The sequence below is a fragment of the Schistocerca serialis genome, chromosome 1 (genome assembly GCF_023864345.2).
Source record: "Schistocerca serialis cubense isolate TAMUIC-IGC-003099 chromosome 1, iqSchSeri2.2, whole genome shotgun sequence".
Lineage (NCBI taxonomy): Eukaryota > Metazoa > Arthropoda > Insecta > Orthoptera > Acrididae > Schistocerca > Schistocerca serialis.
Genome location: NC_064638.1, coordinates 199,135,887 through 199,153,135, shown reverse-complemented (window position 1 = coordinate 199,153,135; position 17,249 = coordinate 199,135,887).

Sequence of the window (17,249 nt, the reverse complement as noted above, 5' to 3'; positions counted from 1 at the left end):
AAGGCTGACGTGGGCCGTGTAATTTGAGGAACAGTGCCCTGTGAGGTCTTTTGTGGTTTGATATAACATGTAAAGACCAAGTGAGCCACGAATATTTTAAACCGGCGAATTATGTGAGAAACTATATTTTAGTGACAAGCTTTTAATTATTCAGGTTGTCCCTTAGGAATTCACACACATTTGAACATCAACAGATTGCAGGCCTTTCTGACATTAAACGAGCAGGTTGTGATTTGATAATTGTGTGTTATGATGGAGTCAGGAACGACATCTGAGAATAATTACAGGGTAGGACTGCTCGAATACATAGAATGATAAGTGATATGTTGTTGATTGCATCGCTACATCGTAGTAGGGCGAATTTAGATGTGGTTCAGGAGGAGGAGACTAATCAGATGAGGCAAGTAGAGGCATCATGTGTCGGTACTGGAAAGTGGAGTTAGTAGTTCACTAGATAATCACATTTTCTATTAGATATGATGAACAACCACGAGTGTTTTTGTTGAGTCAGTCTCCACAATGGTTCAATTTATGTAATACCTGTTAGCCTTGTCTGAAAAGAACGATGTACTGGGTTATTTCATATACAGATTTTTCGGATGTTACTGCCACGTGGCTGGGAAGTGTGGTGCAAGGGGCGCTAGAGCTATTATTGGTGCAGGAACATTTGCAAATTTCGACGAGCAACTATGTAGATGAATGGTTCCATCTAGGATCATGAGGAAAGTGATTGACACTCGTGACGGACAGCAGCATGGAATAAGGAAACCAGTTGGAGACTACACATATTTGGGTGAGCCTGTGAACTGTCTCTCTCATTGTCAGATACAGTGGTACAGATTGTAGCAGACATAACTTAAAGTACTAACTGGTCATGCATAATGTTTACCCAACTCCCACACCCTCCAAAAACTCTGCGACTTTGGTGACTTAGCTAACAAAATTGAAGGCTTTAGATACTTTTATCAATAAAGGACAGAAAGGAAGGAAGCCACTGAACAAAGAGGGATCGCTCAGTAGAGTCATGGGCTGAGCTTAAATTATTGGTTTTCTCTGTGGGATTACATGGCGTTTTAGATGCAGTTATCTGTCAGGAAACAGGAGACTACCATTGGTACATGCCAGTTTTCCAAGGGCGCACTGCCAAATGTTAGCTTATTCGCTGTCCCAGGTAGCATTAGAGCCATGTTTGCATGGCAGCAAAACTTGACCCCATTTATATGCTGAGAGACAGATAACGAGCCAGTGTATACCCTTATGGATGCGGCTATCTCAGCTACTAAGTTAAATGAAGGTTCATGCAAAAGTACAACTTTTGCATGAACCTTCAGTGCTGTTATAAGGGTCGAGGGGCATGAAAGGGAAGCACTGGTTGGGAAGGGAGTGAGACAGGGCTGTAGACTCTCCCCGATGTTATTCAATCTGCATATTGAACAAGCAATACAGGAAACAAAAGAAAAATTCGGAGTAGGTATTAAAATCCGTGGAGAAGAACTTTGAGGTTCGACGATGACATTGTAATTCTGTTAGAGACAGCAAAGGACTTGGAAGATCAGTTGGACGGAATGGACAGTGTCTTGAAAGGAGGATATAAGATGAACATCAACAAAAGCAAAACGAGGATAATGGAATGTAGTCGAATTAAGTCGGGTGATGCTGAGGGAATTGGATTAGGAAATGAGACACTTAAAGTAGTAAAGGAGTTTTGCTATTTGGGAAGTAAGATAACAGATGATGGTCGAAGTAGAGAGGATATAAAATGTAGACTGGCAATGGCAAGGAAAGCGTTTCTGAAGAAGAGAAATTTGTTAACATTGAGTATAGATTTAAGTGTCAGGAAGTCGTTTCTGAAAGTATTTGTATGGAGTGTAGCCATGTATGGAAGTGAAACATGGACGATAAATAGTTTGGACAAGAAGAGAATAGAAGCTTTCGAAATGTGGTGCTACAGAATAATGCTGAAGATTGGATTGGTAGATCACGTAAGTAATGAGGAGGTATTGAATAGAATTGGGGGAAGAGGAGTTTGTGGCACAACTTGACAAGAAGAAGCGACCGGTTGGTAGGGCATGTTATGAGGCATCAAGGGATCACAAAGTTAGCATTGGAGGGCAGCGTGGAGGGTAAAAATCGTATAGGGAGACCAAGAGATGAATACACTAAACAGATTCAGAAGGATGTAGGCTGCAGTACGTACTGGGAGATGAAGAAGCTTGCACAGGACAGAGTAGCATTGAGAGATGCATCAAACCAATCTCAGGACTGAGGACCACAACAACAACAACAACAACATGCAAAAGTGGGTTGCAGATGGCCAGAATTGACTCATTTACTGCTAACTCTAGTTCACTGCATATGGTGGACTGGGTAAACGCGAAACTAAGACTCGTGATTTTATATAGAAATTTAAAGTGGAGGGTAGCTGAAGCACTTGCTTTTGAAGTCTGACATCTTTGTAATAAAGGGTTTGACTCGTAACTGGGGAAGTGACTATTTTACATTTCTGTTCTTTAGGAGTAGAGCATTGATTCTGTCAGCACTATGAAGTTTTGTGTAGCCGCTGACCGCCAGAAGGAAGGTGTGGAGGACATGGTGCAGTTAGATGAATTGCCTCCGAACTTGAGTCAACAGTTGAATAGGTCGTGCAGAGCATGTAAGGTGTCGTGACTGAAAGATTGATTCTTACGAGTCAGATTACCACCCTGAAGTGACAAATATGATGCACGTGAGACAACCACCCGATTTTTTCGCCACGCTGAATAAAGGAATTATAAGGTTTACTGGATGAAACGTTAGAGCTGGAGGTCTTTGGTGCGTCTAATCACCGTAGTCTGTACCTGTATTCTTAGTACCCAAACTATCAGGCAAGTCGAGACGTCTAATTGATTAGAGAGATCTGGATAACAATGTCGTTCTTTAGTCTATACTGATACTGGAGTTACACACATGATTTGCAGGTGACATGTTAATTACGACCATGGAACTTAATCAGTCATACTCTCAGATTCAGTTAGACGAGGGGCCAAACTACATTATAGTATTCGCCACTGTCAAGAACCTTTTTGAATTTAATTGGGTACCATTTGCTCTTGCAATGGATGCTGCCGTTCCACCTCAATTATTGGAACTGTTTATTCCTGGTGTCAAGTTTAAGTTACTGTACCATTACCTTATGACTCGGTGATATTCAGTAAGAGATGAGAGGAGTATGTTGAGCATTTATGAGAAATGTTGATACCTGTTAGGAGGGCATGATTAACCATTAAGCTACGCAAAGTTTAGATTCAGTTTTTAAATGTTAACTTCAGGAATATTGTGCCTCTGGGAGAGCATTCTAAGGCGATTAGAGTAAGTCTGCCACCTAGGAATGCTACATAAATATTTAGATTTTCTGGAATGGTGAATTTCTTCAGGTGGTTTATTCGAAATTTTGGTTAACTAGACAGTAACTGAGTTGTACAAGAAGAGACTTAACTTTGAGTGTGGGGAATCACAACAGGTGGCGCTCAAGAGGTTGAAAGATGCTCTTCCAGGAGCTCCCCTATCAGGTTATCCTCGATTCTGAAGGACCCTTCATTATATTATGAAAACTCATGTTCCCCATCAGGAGTAGCTGTAATACCCTGTGGCAACATCCAGAAGGTAGACGGACAGTGTTAAGTGCACTAAGAGAACTGTCAACAGCAGGAAAGAGATGTTTCATTTATGAATTCGAGGCTTTAGTAGTTTTGTTTGCGAAAGATAAGTTCTGGTTCTACCTGGATCACAAACCATTTCAGCTGCACACCAACATTCAGGCTCTAGCAATTGGGCCTTGTTTACATCGGTGTTCAATTTGAAGTGAGATATGTGAGAAGAACAGGTACCTCGAGAAGGACGGTACCAAGGTTCGTGACGGACAAACTGACAAGTTACGGGGGTTAACCCCATATAGGAGATTTCAGGACACTGTTTAACGGCACTGATGAACATTAGAAGTCGATGATGTATTGCGGCCCGTAACGGACAAGCTGCCCAAGGAGAAGGTGGTGAAGCCTTACACACAGAAGAATTAGTTAGTGTACTGTAGTACCAATGTCTGCCACAGACGTGTTATAGTTCTTCCAGCAGATTTGGTTCACGTGTTGTCACCTCTTGGTATGTATAAAACGCTTGTTAAAATCAGAAAAGAATCTATTTAGAAGAGGATTGATGCAGATAATATGATCATGGTGTGGGCACGCAAAATTTGTTCTATAAGTAAGCCTCTCTAGGGTACTAAGAAGAGGATGTTGGTCTGCATGCCAGTAGAGAAACAGTTGGAAAAATTTTATATCGACCTTGTGGCTCTATTTAAATGGTTGTGATCAGGAAATAAATAAAGCCTGGAGTGTGCTGATGTCTTCTTTAGATTTTATTGGCTGTTTCTTCAGCTTACTATGACGACACTGGCAGATATTTATCATCTTTGGTTCATGGCAAATGTTGATATCTGATAATGCTATTGCATTTAGAGAATTTTGTTTTGGGCTGGGAATTAGACACTCTACTACCACTGCATACTATTCGAACTTGTGAATCAATCGCAATTTGCATGCTGCCCTAACTACCTACAATCATTTGAAGTTTAGGCCGTACCTGTTGGGATGAAACCTTGGAATGTCTCGTGGGTGCATTCAGTACTGAGCAACATGAAAGATACTTGAATATATCAGGTGGACTGATGCTTGCGTTTAGGATGAACTCCTCATCATCCAATCTATGGTTGATTGGTGCTCTGTTGCCAAGCAAAATATATCCAAAGGATTCATAATTTTATATAACATTTTTGGAGAACAGCGATCTTTATTGTCATGAAATTAGTTAAAAACAGTCTTGATGGAAGCCGAAGTTAACATCGGCTGCAGTCAAGACTGTCTTTAAATAACGTTATACCCAAAGGAAATTAAGGAGAAGCAACGATAAGCACATAGAAATAGCGACCGATGAGCAGGCGACACTGTTTCATTGCGAGGTGGAGGCGCCCAAATATATTCAAAGTTGGAGACCAAGCGTATCTGTGCAATTTCGGGAAAATGAGCAAGGCTGAACGGAAGCTGTGCTGTAAGCTTTTGCAGTGCTTTCAGAGGCCTATCAGATCACCAAATTCGCGGCTCCAGTCAGGTTTCATTAAGGAGTTTAGTCACGGGAATGGAATGTGGAACACAAATTTTCCAGTTTAATTTCTCCTTTGTGCCTTGGTTGAAGTAGTTGTTTCTCCTCTGTATGGTTATAGTTTGCATATTCGGATTTGTACTTGCAGTATGTTTTGCTTCCTCATTTGTAGGAATTTAGTGAAGAGTTTCGGCAGGGGAGATTCTGTTAAGTGTTGTGGCACATTTGCCTTTTCCACTGCCGACGGGACGTACACGATTTAGTTCTGTGGAAGGACACGTGTGACGTCACCAGCAGAATGGAGTTAGTGTGGTGAGTGTCCCAGCTGATGGGTGAGAGGAGACGCGGCGTGGCAGGATGGAAGTTGGAACGCACCGGCGGAGGCGAACAGTTCCTGGATGTAGCTCGACAATGTAAGGCGTTGGAGCAGATAGTATGGAGGCAGCAAGGCTACGGAGTTGAAGACCGTCAACACTTGGTGTGACCTGTTGTAGCGTGAGGCATCATCTGGGTGGAGCTGCAGGTAGCGCTTGCTCCCATACGTACACGGGATACGGCTGATGGGAGCCAGAAGGCGTTTGTAGAAGAAAAACTTCTGTTACGCTCACTGCAAGGCTGTCTGTAAGACTGACATGGCACCTGTGATTTGAAGAGCTGTGCCTTGTATGAGTGTACCGTATTTTGGTGTAACACGGTGAGACCACGTGGGACCTCAATATAAGCAGTGAATTATCTGAAGAACTGAATTTTAGTGATAAGCTTTCAATGATTCATGTTGCCGTTCCTATCTGCCTAGGTGATTGATTGCCGTTTCGTTATTGTGTCACTATAGACTGTGTATGTTGTCTGTGTTACCTGCCAGTGTTTGTTTGAGGTGTCAATCGAAATAGGGTTTCCTTGTGCATCCCTGTTGGCTAGTGTGTTTCTACAGGTTATAATGAATGCCCCTTTCGTAAAATTAATCAAAGTGCGGCTACGTATTTATAATTGACGATGTACGTGTATCGGCTTGTAGTGGCTCAAGAGCTCATTTTCCTAAATTTTTATGTTATTGGATCAGGTACCAAATCATTTGGAGAGCTGTGAATGAACTCTTGGTTTGATTTGTCTTACGTATACAGTCTGGTAATTGCATGGTTCATACTGTTAATAAAATTAAATTAGAGTTGATGAAGAGTCCACGCTTGCAGAAACCCTACACAAACGCCACTCCCATCCAAATCCTTCACCAACATCTCTAATCAGTTCTATATATAATAAATGACTGAATTAGACACTGTTTTAACCATAATATACCACAAATATGTTGAATAAGAAGGACAAGAAACTTAACAGATGTCATCAACAAAACTACTGTGCAATATCATTGACGTCCCACTAAACTGAAACCTTAGAACATATTCTGAGCTCAAACGTAGTGAAGTATCTCGATGTGATACACTATTCCTTGAATTTCCGTAAGATCTTTGACTCAATTCGCCTAAAGGCACAGCTGTAAGCCTGGTGAGTATCACCGTTCAGCTGTGTCAGCTTGCACTTACAGGGTAACAATTAGTGAACTATATGAAATAAAATCGTCCTAGCTTCTGAACAGTTTGCTTTACTATGTTCAAAATGCTCGGCTGGCCGCGGGGCATGCAACTAGTATGGTTTGGTTTAGCGACGAAGACAACTTTCATTTGGGTCAGTTCGTCAATAAGCAAAATTGGCGCATTTATGGGACTGAGAATCCGCATTTCGCGATCAAGAAGTCTCTAAACCTCAAAGGGCGACATTCCTTGATAGGGCGGTGACTACCGAACGGTACGTGAAAGTTTTGAAAGATGATTTCGTCCAGATTATCTAAATGGGAGCTATTTCTATAAGATGTGATTTATAGAAGACGGAGCTCGACCCCAACGAAGCAGAAGAGTGTTTTATGTCCTTGAGGAGATCTTTGGGAACCGCATCCTGCCTGTGGGGTACCCAGAGGCCTCTGGCATGAGCCTCGATTGGCCGCCATATTCTCCGTACCTGAACATATACGACTCCTTTTTGTGTGGCTATATTAAAGACAAGGTGTACAGTAATAACCCCAAAACCATTGCCGAGCTGAAAACAGCCATTCAAGAAGTCATCGACAGCATCGATGTTCCGACTCGTCAGCGGGTCATGCAGAATTTCGTTATTTGTCTGCGTAACATCATCGCCAATGTTGGTAGAAATATAGAACATATCATAACCTTAATTCGAATAGTGGCGTTTACATATTGCTTAAAGTGTGTGTACCCCGTAGTTTGTAACTAATTTATGTAGTTTTCATATACTTCAATAAGTGTCACCTTGTAGGTTGCTTGAGCTACTTCCCACACTCACTACTGCTTCTCGCTTTTCTTGTGACGTAGCTCAAAATGGTGAAATGTGTGTGAAATGTTATGGGACTTAACTACTAATGTCATCAGTCCCTAAGCTTACACAGTACTTAACCTAAATTATCCTAAGGACAAACACGCACACCCGTGTCCGAGGGAGGACTCGAACCTCCGCCGGGACCAGCCGCACAGTCCATGACTGCAGCGCCCGAGACCGCTCGGCTAATCCTGCGCGGCTGTAACGTACAGGGTGTTTCAAAAATGACCGGTATATTTGAAACGGCAATAAAAACTAAACGAGCAGCGATAGAAATACACCGTTTGTTGCAATATGCTTGGGGCAACAGTACATTTTCAGGCAGACAAACTTTCGAAATTACAGTAGTTACAATTTTCAACAACAGATGGCGCTGCGGTCTGGGAAACTCTATAGTACGATATTTTCCACATATCCACCATGCGTAGCAATAATATGGCGTAGTCTCTGAATGAAATTACCCGAAACCTTTGACGACGTGTCTGGCGGAATGGCTTCACATGCAGATGAGATGTACTGCTTCAGCTGTTCAATTGTTTCTGGATTCTGGCGGTACACCTGGTCTGTCAAGTGTCCCCACAGAAAGAAGTCACAGGGGTTCATGTCTGGCGAATAGGGAGGCCAATCCACGCCGCCTCCTGTATGTTTCGGATAGCCCAAAGCAATCACACGATCATCGAAATATTCATTCAGGAAATTAAAGACGTCGGCCGTGCGATGTGGCCGGGCACCATCTTGCATAAACCACGAGGTGTTCGCAGTGTCGTCTAAGGCAGTTTGTACCGCCACAAATTCACGAAGAATGTCCAGATAGCGTGATGCAGTAATCGTTTCGGATCTGAAAAATGGGCCAATGATTCCTTTGGAAGAAATGGCGGCCCAGACCAGTACTTTTTGAGGATGCAGGGACGATGGGACTGCAACATGGGGCTTTTCGGTTCCCCATATGCGCCAGTTCTGTTTATTGACGAAGCCGTCCAGGTAAAAATAAGCTTCGTCAGTAAACCAAATGCTGCCCACATGCATATCGCCGTCATCAATCCTGTGCACTATATCGTTAGCGAATGTCTCTCGTGCAGCAATGGTAGCGGCGCTGAGGGGTTGCCGCATTTGAATTTTGTATGGATAGAGGTGTAAACTCTGGCGCATGAGACGATACGTGGACGTTGGCGTCATTTGGACCGCAGCTGCAACACGGCGAACGGAAACCCGAGGCCGCTGTTGGATCACCTGCTGCACTAGCTGTGTGTTGCCCTCTGTGGTTGCCGTACGTGGTCGCCCTACCTTTCCAGCATGTTCATCCGTCACGTTCCCAGTCCGTTGAAATTTTTCAAACAGATCCTTTATTGTATCGCTTTTCGGTCCTTTGGTTACATTAAACCTCCGTTGAAAACTTCGTCTTGTTGCAACAACACTGTGTTCTAGGCGGTGCAATTCCAACACCAGAAGAAACCTCTGTTCTAAGGAATAAACCGTGTTGTCTACAGCACACTTGCACGTTGTGAACAGCACACGTTTACAGCAGAAAGACGACGTACAGAATGGCGCACCCACAGACTGCGTTGTCTTCTATATCTTTCACATCACTTGCAGTGCCATCTGTTGTTGAAAATTGTAACTACTGTAATTTCGAAAGTTTGTCCGCCTGAAAATGTACTGTTGTCCCAAGCATATTGCAACAAACGGTGTATTTCTATCGCTGCTCGTTTAGTTTTTATTGCCGTTTCAAATATACCGGTCATTTTTGAAACACCCTGTAGGTGTCTACCACGTTTTCTTAAAGTCGTGGTGCAGGCCACACGCCTCTTGGGTCACACTTGGCGAATAGTTACCCTTGTAGGGGAGGGAGAGGGAAATGTCAGGGAGTGGAACTATAGGGCGTTAAAATCAGACGACGAGGAACGAGTGCCGTGCGCGTTGCTTCCCGGATGTGGGAATCTTGGACCCGCCTACTTATCATTCTCACACGAACTGCAACGGCAAGATTTTCGCCAACTGTGACATTTGGAAGTGATAGCCCGCATGATGCTTCGTCTTAGAGGATGACATTCCAATTACTGTCGCTTTAAATAAAAATAATAAAATTGTTTTTGAGGTACTAATCAGATTCACATTAACGTTAGGCTGGCCGTGGACGTTGCAAATCTAAATAACGTACCCCAACTGGAGGTGGTTACGTTTAGCAAATGAAGTTTATTGTCTTAATATCAAACAAAATTTTGTAGGCTGGTGATAAACTCTTTGTGAATGAGTGATCTGAAATATAATGGTACGCAAACACAGTATATAAATTAAATAAATAGAAAGTTGTAAAACACAGGCCATATCCACAACTAAAAGTAATCCAAGTCAATCTCGACGCTGTTAATTGCTAATATAACTGACAGATGATGTAATGATCGTAAGTGCCGATCTGTGACGAAAATAACAAAGGTGTACAAATAAAAATATGAAAGTTTCTCTATCCTTTACAAAAGTACTCAGTTACAACCAAACTGAGGTCGAAGATCAGCAATGACAAAAACATTTTTGCGGGTTCTTGGTTCATAAGTGTTTATACAGGGTAAGACCGTACAAAAATGTAAAGATAATGCTCCAGTTAACAATTTGAGATAGGGAACCAGGAGTCGGAGAAGCTACCTTAAGCAGACATGGAAGTATACTGAAATGATAATTAAAGCTAGACCTTCAGCTGCCGACAGGTGTTGATATACATCAACGGGGCCAGTTGAAAATTTGTGCCCCGACCGAGACTCAAACCCGGAATCTCCTGCTTACATGGCAGACGCTCTATCCATCTGAGCCACCGAGGGCACAGAGGATAGTGCGACTGCAGGGACTTACTCTTTCACGCTCCCCGTCAGACCTACATTCCCAAATTAATGTCCACACACTACATTCGTAGTGCCCACTCATTATTCGCGGCAGACAATCTTACCGAGTCCCGTAAGAGTTCGGTCAATGCGTGTGCATCCGCACAGAAGGAAGGGTTCAATGACGGAAGTAAACTTGTCTACTGTTTCGTATAGCATTACTGCTTTCTAGCTTATTATAACTAACATGCTAACAATTTTACATGTGGTGTTCTGTTTACTTACATGCACATTCTTCATCAGCTCCAAGGAAACAAGGAGGACGAGCCTGACTGCCAGGAAGTTGTTGTTGTTGTTGTGGTCTTCAGTCCTGAGACTGGTTTGATGCAGCTCTCCATGCTACTCTATCCTGTGCAAGCTTTTTCATCTCCCAGTACCTACTGCAACCTACATCCTTCTGAATCTGCTTAGTGTATTCATCTCTTGGTCTCCCTCTACGATTTTTACCCTCCACGCTGCCCTCCAATACTAAATTGGTGATCCCTTGATGCCTGAGAACATGTCCTACCAACCGATCCCTTCTTCTGGTCAAGTTGAGCCACAAACTTCTCTTCTCCCCAATCCTATTCAATACTTCCTCATTAGTTATGTGATCTACCCATCTAATCTTTAGCATTCTTCTGTAGCACCACATATCGAAAGCTTCTATTCTCTTCTTGTCCAAACTATTTATCGTCCATGTTTCACTTCCATACATGGCTACACCCCATACGAATACTTTCAGAAATGACTTCCTGACACTTAAATCAATACTGGATGTTAACAAATTTCTCTTCTTCAGAAACGCTTTCCTTGCCATTGCCAGCCTACATTTTATATCCTCTCTACTTCGACCATCATCAGTTATTTTGCTCCCCAAATAGCAAAACTCCTTTACTACTTTAAGTGCCTCATTTCCTAATCTAATTCCCTCAGCATCACCCGACTTAATTAGACTACATTCCATTATCCTTGTTTTGCTTTTGTTGATGTTCATCTTATATGCTCCTTTCAAGACACTGTCCATTCCATTCAACTGCTCTTCCAAGTCCTTTGCTGTCTCTGACAGAATTACAATGTCATCAGCAAACCTCAAAGTTTTTATTTCTTCTCCATGAATTTTAATACCTACTCCGAATTTTTCTTTTGTTTCCTTTACTGCTTGCTCAATATACAGATTGAACAACATCAGGGAGAGGCTACAACCCTGTCTTACTCCCTTCCCAACCACTGCTTCCCTTTCATGTCCCTCGACTCTTATAACTGCCATCTGGTTTCTGTACAAATTGTAAATAGCCTTTCGCTCCCTGTATTTTACCCCTGCCACCTTTAGAATTTGAAAGAGAGTATTCCAGTCAACATTGTCAAAAGCTTTCTCTAAGTCTACAAATGCTAGAAACGTAGGTTTGCCTTTCCTTAATCTTTCTTCTAAGATAAGTCGTAAGGTCAGTATTGCCTCACGTGTTCCAGTGTTTCTACGGAATCCAAACTGATCTTCCCCGAGGTTGGCTTCTACTAGTTTTTCCATTCGTCTGTAAAGAATTCGTGTTAGTATTTTGCAGCTGTGACTTATTAAGCTGATAGTTCGGTAATTTTCACATCTGTCAACACCCGCTTTCTTTGGGATTGGAATTATTATATTCTTCTTGAAGATGCATGATTTGTTTACCTACTTTTCCATAAGGTGGCTCTGTTGTATCGTATTTACATTGTGACATGACAGAACGTGTTGAGAGTCGACGACAGATCCCTTCATCACTCAGTGCTATTCAGAGGCGTACAGTACAATACGATGGAGCAGTACCGGTACAGTATTGGCTGGTCGCTGGATTGGGATGGGAGGTCCTATCCATGGCGTGCGAGGTCGCCTGACCTGAATCGCCCTGGTTATTTCGTATGGGAATATCTAACATCACTTGAGTATCAGACGCCAGTGGGTATGGAGATGGAATTAGGAGGCACAATTGTAGCTCCCTGTGGTGTGATTCGAAGCACACCAGGGATATTTGTCACTGCGCGTTAGTATCGTGTTCGCCGATGTCATGCTTGTATTGAGGTTGATGGCCGTCAGTTCCAGCGCATTTTGTAAGATACAGTACAAATGGTACAATCATTGTGTCAGTGATGGTATTTGCAGCAAACTAATGTAAGTAAAAAGTACACAATAATGTGATGTTTTTTCAGTTACTTCCTTAAGCTGGTTTCTACCATCGCAGGTCCCCTACCTCAAATTGTTCAGTGGAGCATCTGCTACGTCCTGTTGTACTTTTGCGCGATCTTACGGAAACTCCCTGTATATTTATATACTTACATTTAAGTATTAGTCTCGTATCTGTTTAAATATTCACACAAGCGTTTGTGATTTATTTTGTTTATTTACTTCCGTTTCTAATCTGTTTCTGTGGCGCCTCTGATGACATTTCAACAATAGTCTGCAAGCATACATGAGGTCCACTTGCCCTGATACCTTCTTTCCATTTCTGAAATGCCTTGACGGAAGGGAAAGAAGTCGAGATACGAGCCCAAAAAGTGGATTTTTAGCGACGTATTACAACCTGCACGCTATGTGATTCTTTAGTGGATACTGGAGCGAAGAACAGACGCTGAGAATTCAGATATTAAGTTATTCTACATCTAATATCAGATAGTAAAAATAATACAAAACTTTGTTGCTGTACTTGCAGCGTAAGTTGCTAACAATAGATGTGAATGTAGAAATATATACAGATACAAAAGATCAATAAAACTGTAGCTCTCCAATATAATGTGTATTCACAAGACGTAGAGCCCTGGCCACTATGAAAGTGTGTAGATGTTATTCAACTGGCGAACATACAGAAAAGAAGCCAGTGCATGGGTGTTCAGCCGCCGCTGGAGCTCCGGAGAGGGTGCTTGCACCTCATTGGCAGCTGCGTAATCGTTCGTGGCAGGCAGCGCCGCCGTGCCGCGGTGGCGGCTGTGGGAAACGCGCTGGCGTAACTGGCGGCGCGCGTATTTGAAAGTGCGGCCGACGGCACAACGGGCGACACCGCACAACCTAGGTCCCGGTATGTCCTCCTCAGAAGTTCGTTACAGTTAGACTGTAATTTTCAGCTGTTGGGTTCCCCAAGAAATTGTGAACAGCATTTCTGAAGGCTTCCCAAGCTGCTTTTTCTTTGCCTTGAACGATCCTATTAAATGCCTCATCCCTAAATAGTTCTCCAATTTGGGACTCATCGAAGACTTCCTCTCTGATCTTACCATTACTGAATTTGGGAATTTTGTCTTTGAATACATTAAAGCTTCTCGTTCTAGATTCATCGCTTTTACTAAATTCGTACTAAGGCCTTGCTTCAAGTGTGACAGTTTATTGCATATTGTTTTCCCCAGGCTCCATTTTTCTTTCAGTCCAGATTTTTCGTTTGTAATGTGATTGCCATTCGCGGCCGGTCCACAGGGAAGCAGCAATACTTGGTCTATTCACTGCATTCCGGATGCGATAGAAATGACCTTCAGATCACCAAGTAACTGCTATTGATGGACTCTATAATTTCAGTTTTCAAGAGGCAAATTTACATTTTCATAACTATCCTTCATACGTGCAGCAATAGTGGGTTTCCGTTGTGAAACAGATTTCAAGTTTATCTTAGAGAAGTCAATGAAAAGTCTTCACTCTTCAGAATTACGCACCCTTCTCGAAGATGCCATCAGATCATTTACATCATTCCAAGCAATAAAGTTCTTTTCCATTTCAAAGAATGCCGTTCAAACTCTTTCTTAATGTCTACATATATACACTTACACTTCTTTTCCAAAAGATTCCACTGCTAAGACCGGGAGCCATTAAGTTCGGCCTTTCTGATCAGATCACGAATTAAATCAGTAACTACTTCTTAAGAACTTTTTCGTCGCCTTCTGGCCGAGATCGATTCTGATGTATCATTTGGATGCTGCTGTAAAGACTGAGCTTGCTATTTGCATTCACCCTCCACGTCTCCATCAGTTTCTGGGACATAATGTTCCGGAGGTGCAGGGACGGGCAGACGTTCTTCATGTTGGATATATGACGGTCGGCATTTTCTTTCTCGACATTCCATCTTTAAAAGGAGGCACCATACAAAAATAACAGTCACTGCTCAGCTAGCTCTAAAAACAAGGTGCGCAGTCCATATTCAATGTCCGACCAAAATTTATCACTAATATCCACATATGACACATTGTGCAACAACACTAGTTTCAGCTCTTTCGAAATGCCCCATTTACAGTGCCCAGCTGCAGACTCTGCTACTATCATAGAAAACGAAAGTGCTTAATATGTTTGAAAGCCTGTCTTTTAAATCAAACAGAGTTTCAACGAGAATAAAAAGCGCCTTCTATTTTATAACCGAATATGATCATAACCATTACTGGTTTCTGTCATACCTTGACCAAATTCAGTTCTTCACACCACCTTCCAGTTTACAGGCGATACTTCTATGCTTATATAGTACATTAACTTTCACAAAGGCGTGAAAGAACGACCTCTCCACGTGATTTCTATCAGTTCTCAAATATCATTCACGTTTTCTACAGGACTGGGCTCTAGCTGCACCTATCGAGAAGGTGCGAAAGCACTGAACTTCCATCTGAAAGGACAGTGGTTGTAATCATCATCCAGCCATCCAGATACAGGATTCTATATGATTAAGTAAACTGCTTGCACTGTATGCTGAGATGGTTATCTGAAAATATCACAGGTGATTTCCCTTCTGTTCCTTCTTCGATGCGAACTTGTGCTCCTTCAGTAATGATCTTATCGCCATCAGGACAAACGCTGATCTTCCTTCCTTTGGCTGCACAAAACAGAATCTGAGATCCTCACATTTTCTCAGTCTAAAAGCATTTGTAATACGACGAGGAATGCAACATTTTACCACCCTTCATGATTCCAGGAAGTTATGGTATTCGATAGGTATTGGGGAAGGTATACTCGCGGAAGATGACTTCATGGGTGACTTGTCAAAGCAATGAGCTCTTTCTGGCTGCCATCTTGAAGGCAGTACTTGCACAAGAAGGCAGACATCACTATATATGAACGACAGCGAGTCAATATGTGTGTAGCAAAATGGTACAGCAGTTGAACAAACAAGTTTAGTCTTGTTTCTCAGCATTATTATTCCGACTACTTGGGCGTTGCTTTCATCGTTTTAAAAGTATTTGATATTATTCGTTGAAGTGGGCTTCAGGTCAAAGACTTGTTTGATGCAGGTCTCCACGTTACTCTATCCTGTGCAGGACTCTTCATCCCTACTTGACTGCTGCAAGCTAAATCTATTTGAACCTACTTACTGTATTCAAGCCTCGGTCTGCTTCTACAACTTTTACTCCCCAACATCCTTTCACTACCAAACTGACAGTATCTTGGTGCCTCAGTGAGTGTCCTGTCAACCGATCCCTTTACTCTAGGTGTACCACAAATTTCATGTTTCGCCAGTCTGATTAAGCAGCTCCCATTAGTCTCCCATTATTATTTGGTCTACTCATAACATCTTCGGCATGCTTCTATATTTTGAAAGATTCTATTATCTTCTTGCCTAAACAGACTATTGTTCACGTTTCACTTCCATACAAGGCTACACTCCAGAAAAATACCTTGTGAAGAGATTTCCTAGCACTGACAATCATATTTCATGTTAGCAAATTCCAATTTTCCAGAAGTGCTTTTCTTGCTGTTAACAACCTAAATTTTTTGCACCCTTTACTTCAGCTACCATGTTGCTTTATTGTCCAAATAGCGAAACTCTTCTACTACCAGTAGTGTCTTATTTTCTGATGTATTTCCCTCAGCATCACCTGATTTAATTAGATTACACCCTATCACCCTTGCTTTACTTTACGTTATGGTGACGATGCTCTATCGAGTAAGAAGATATATTCCTAGTGCAAGAATACTTATGCAATAAGCTGATATTACAAAATATGACTATCATCTCTTCTGAAAAGCTAACTTGATACACTTTTCAGCTACGAAACAGTGGGCAGAACAGTTGACCAGATGAGAAGAGCATGCCACATGTAGTCACTATTGGATCGGTCTAGCGAGTGACTGCACTATCTTTTCCAATTCGTGTTTCTTTCCGTGGTAAAGTGCTGGTGAGAAGAAAACACTAGCCAGCCTGATTCACGTAAGCATTACTTGAATCAGACCTTCATCCTGAAAGGGCTCAGACGTTATCAGAGAGTAATCTGGTGTGCACACGATGCTGAGCTATGTGGTCAGCAACAACCTCTAACTTTGAGATGGAGGTCATTCTCAGCACAGAATGATGCAGCCCATCATCTACACTGGACTTTGCATACAGTCTCTGTGGTGTCACCGCCAGACACCACGCTTGCTAGGTGGTAGCTTAAATCGGCCGCGGTCCAATTAGTACATGTCGGACCCGCGTGTCGCCACTGTGTGATCGCAGACCGAGCGCCACCACAAGGCAGGTCTCGAGATACGGAATAGCACTCGCCCCAGTTGTACGGACGACATTGCTAGCGACTACACGGACGAAGCATCGCTCATTAGCCGAGCAGATAGTTAGCATGCATTGCTCATTAGCCGAGCAGACAGCTAGAATAGCCTTCAGCTAAGTCCATGGCTACGACCTAGCAAGGCGCCATTAGCCTTACATAGTTTGATAGTGATCGTAAGAAATGTCTCATCCAGAACGTTGTATTCACAACAAGGATAAATAAAAGATAAGTATTCGAGGAGCTGCATACTTTTCTTATTAGAATTCACTACTTATCCTGTTCCAGACTTGACGCCAGTCGGCGTGTGTGCACGCGTGCCTTTCGGCTCCCTTCTCAGTTTGGCGTAGCTAGCTTGTTACGCCACAACAGTCTCCACTCAGGCATCTGTAGCCAGAC